Source organism: Thunnus maccoyii, chromosome 8 (assembly GCF_910596095.1).
Source record: "Thunnus maccoyii chromosome 8, fThuMac1.1, whole genome shotgun sequence".
NCBI lineage: Eukaryota > Metazoa > Chordata > Actinopteri > Scombriformes > Scombridae > Thunnus > Thunnus maccoyii.
The window spans coordinates 1539818-1543777 of NC_056540.1; the positions used below are offsets into that span (position 1 = coordinate 1539818).

The 3960-nt window shown below is 38.1% G+C and overlaps 1 non-coding gene across 1 annotated transcript; it reads left to right on the top strand.

Moving 5' to 3' along the window:
- The first annotated feature begins 613 nt into the window (after nt 1–613).
- Nucleotides 614–687, top strand: trnat-agu. Its single transcript has one exon. It is a non-coding gene; the product is annotated as a tRNA-Thr (tRNA).
- The last annotated feature ends 3273 nt before the right edge of the window (nt 688–3960 follow it).

Below are 3960 nucleotides of genomic sequence, written 5' to 3' on the forward strand. Positions count from 1 at the left end.
GAAGACAACAGGCAAACAATAGCTCCATCAAAGTTTGTACCCTTGACCCTGTTATGAATGGTTGCAGGGGATGAAAGAGTGTCTTCTGTGTGCGCATGCATGTGTCTTACTATGTTAGATTTGACAGATGTGGATCTTTGAAAGCTGATACGCATATTTTTGGACTCAGTCTGCCAGAAGAAAAAGTTTAACCAATTAAAAACATCCGCAGTAAATGTTGGGATTGGTATCTGTCAGAAATCAAATAGAATGGAACCATCATGCACAGTGAACAATCACACAGGGAGAGATTCTTTATAAGAGAATATTACCAGACCAGAATGCAATTTAGCAAAGTGTTGTGTTTGAAGCTAGTCAACATTATGTAGTTGACAAAAGTTAAAAATAAAATGTTGGAATGTAATCAACAGCACAAACAGTTATCTAACAGAGGATCCCTATTCCTTCTTGGTGGGTCCATCACTTCTCTAATTTAAGTCGTGTGGACAAACTTGATTTGCCCTATCAGGATAAGCTAGTTTGAAAATGTGTTTTAGCCATGAGATGTTTAGATGGAAAAGGCTGATTGGTTAAACACTTGACAATGGCTGGAGAGCAAGACGCTGTGGTCAGAGGCGCTGTGGCTTAGTTGGTTAAAGCGCCTGTCTAGTAAACAGGAGATCCTGGGTTCAAATCCCAGCAGTGCCTAAGATAACTTGTCCTTGGTACTAGTATGATGCACACATTTGTTTATTAAGAGAAGAATAAGACCATTAAGTGTCTAGCCATGCTAGTGGGTCTGTGAGGCTGTGCTTTGAGATAAATCCTAATGTCAGTTAATATGCTCACATGAAGCATCTTAAACATGCTGGTTTTTAGTCATCAAAGCCAACATTGAGTTATTTCAGTCTTTATTTTTATTTAGTTTAGTTTAGTTTATTTACATATACAGTTTTTGTATAAAAAATGACAGTAACCTCCTGAGTGGCAGCTCGGGTGGTTGCTGAAGCAAAAACCCGGGTGTGGGAGGAGTTTGGGGAGGCCATGGAGAAGGACTTTCAGCTCGCTTCAAAGAAGTTCTGGCAAACTGTCAGGCGACTCAGGAAGGGGAAGCAGGGCTTAGCCCAGGCTGTTTTCCACAGGAGTGCAGAACTGCTGACCTTGACTGGGGAGATTGTCAGGTGGTGGAAGGAACACTTTAAGGAGCTCCTAAACCCGACCGACATGCCCTCCATGGAGGAGGCAGAGTTGGATGACCTTGATATTTGATAGTCACACAGACATAGAAATCTTTTACTTAAAGCAACTTGAGAGAAAATGTAAGGATAAAATGAGGGTTCAAGGGGTTAATAAAAGGGCCCCATCAGAAATATAAATATATGCCCCATCAGTCTCACCCTTTACTGTATTATATAGCAAGGCTGCACACTGCTTTCTTTACCCAAGCAAATCACCACGATCTGATTATCTCTCTCTGTCTGTTCCTTATTATGGTCCACACCACAGACATTGTTAGTGAACACACTCTGGAGGCTGTTTCTCTAATTACAACACTCAACCCAACCAGCCCTCAACTATTTCTGCACACACACACAAACACACATACACACACACATACACACACACACACACCAGTTCCGCCAACTGTCACCCCACCATCTACCATCCTCCAGCCATCTTGTAGCTAACACAGCCACTTGTAAGCAGCTCTTCGCCAATTCCCCACATGCTTCTCCTCAGATTGCGTGTGGAAAATCACAAATCATGTTTTCACACACACAAACTACTGATACAAATCCACACCCTCCCACACTTGGACATAATGCATTGCTGACACCCACCACGTACAAACATACACATGGCCAATCATCTTCCAAGCACCACCAGTGCTCTTACTGTTGTCACTGACAGTGTTGGTGGAACCTCAATTTACAGTGAGCCATCAGCTCGGCCCGGCGAACACCTTGTTGAGAGCCAGGAGACTGCTCTCTGGAAGGAGAGAACACCCTGAGGACAGAAATACAATCAAGTGGAGTGGCCAAATGTGTGTATAAGAGTGTGTATTTGCTTTTAAATATATACTAGGTTCAGCTGGATAATAAGATGGCCAGGGAGACTGTCCTTATAAAAGTAAGTATAGAATCAGTGTCTCAGTACCTTTCACAAAACAGAAAAGATAATTACAGAAAGAAAAGATAACAACAATGTAAAAGATATAAAACAAATGTTCAAATGCATTGTTATTCCGTATTCACAGAAAGCTGTGAATAAGGAACAAAAACCAGAAAAAGGCAGCAATTACAATATTAAAATAGGAGAGGAACATCTCCTATAATTGAAATATATATGAAGCTCTCTGATTGGGCAAGGTAAAGTATTCCACAGAAGTGGAGTACAGTAAGAAAATGCTTTGCTACCAATAGCTTGCTTATTAATCTTTGGAATGATAATGAATTTGTGTTATGTGTTCAATTTTTTTTTGAAATTCTAGCAGCTCTGTTTTGGACTAATTGTAGTTTGAAGACCTGAGAAGTGGTCTAGTTGAGATGAATGCATGAATGGAAATATCTGCTGTGTGTTGTGTATTTTGCAAATGTGAGTCAAAGGTGACACCCAGATTTCCAACTGTTGAGTTTGGAATAATAATACAGCTATTGAGGCTGAGAGTGGTATTTGACATTTTTTTGGCCCAATAATGATGATTGTTTCATCTTTGTTTAGATAACTGTAGTTAAGCAATGACTGAGTCTAAATGCGTAGCCTGTATCTGCAGGCAGGACAGGAATGTAAATCTGGGAACCATCTGCTAGTCCAAATCACTCACTGGGCTGAGTGTGGAATATAATTTAGTATTGACCAACTTTTAGTACAGAAAATTACCAGGAAAGGTTTTCATTGCTTGTGACATGTTTTATAACATCCAACACGAAACTAGATAACAATTCATTTCAGCTTTAGAGTCACAGGTTCTTGTACTGTCAGTACTGATAAAATGTTTTTGGAATACTATCACTTACACACAAAATTAAGTGTTAAAGTGTTAGCATGGAGCTTACTACCAATCACCATAGTAACATGCTAAAGTAAAGGCTACATAGTCACCTTTCCACTTGATATATTGTATAAAATGAATACAAGTATTAGTGGGCACAGTTGGTTTGCAGGTATTTGGTAATAAACCAAAGTACTGGACATATTGAAATCTTGACCTGATCATGGTGCGAGGGGATCACCAAAGTTAAAAGTAACAATTAATCTTTATGAAGACATGAATGTCTACCCTAAATTCCATTGAAATCCATCCAACAGTTCTTAAGATATTTCACTTAACCCTTGGGCCTTGCTTTAAAATAGTATCAATATAACATAGGGATCTAAAAGGTCCCCATCAAAAACTGTCATAAAAATATTATATATCAACATTTTTTTCCACTTTCACTGAGTTAATTTTTTAATTAACTTCAGTCCTGATCATAACTACCAAGTACTCGTTCATTTTCACAATTTTAACCCTTCAGAGGCCAGTTTTTGTGATGATACCCCTATTTTTTATAAAAGAAAAAACACAAAAATTGAGATATTTTCAATATATTAAAGGCAAGTGGGATTTTTTTTTTTGATTCTCATTGTCTGGGATATGTCAATGATTAGTATCAACATTGAAATTTATGCGTTATTATTTTTTGTGCAATATAAGCTTTAGGTATAGAATCTGACCTGTTGCTTGTATGTAAAATGTCCTATTACCCTTCAAAGTTTTTACTTTCTAATAGCATATTACCTTATCTTGCTCTAGAAATACAGCATAAATACAACATCACTTTGAACTACATTTATTTTACAAAATGTAACAAAATTCAACATTCAAAAATTCAGAACAATGCATGTGCATGTGTGTGCATGCGTGCATATGTGTGTGTGTCACAGGTAAGAAATGCATAGCTCGAGAGCTGGCTGTATTTTATAAGTTTGGCTACAACT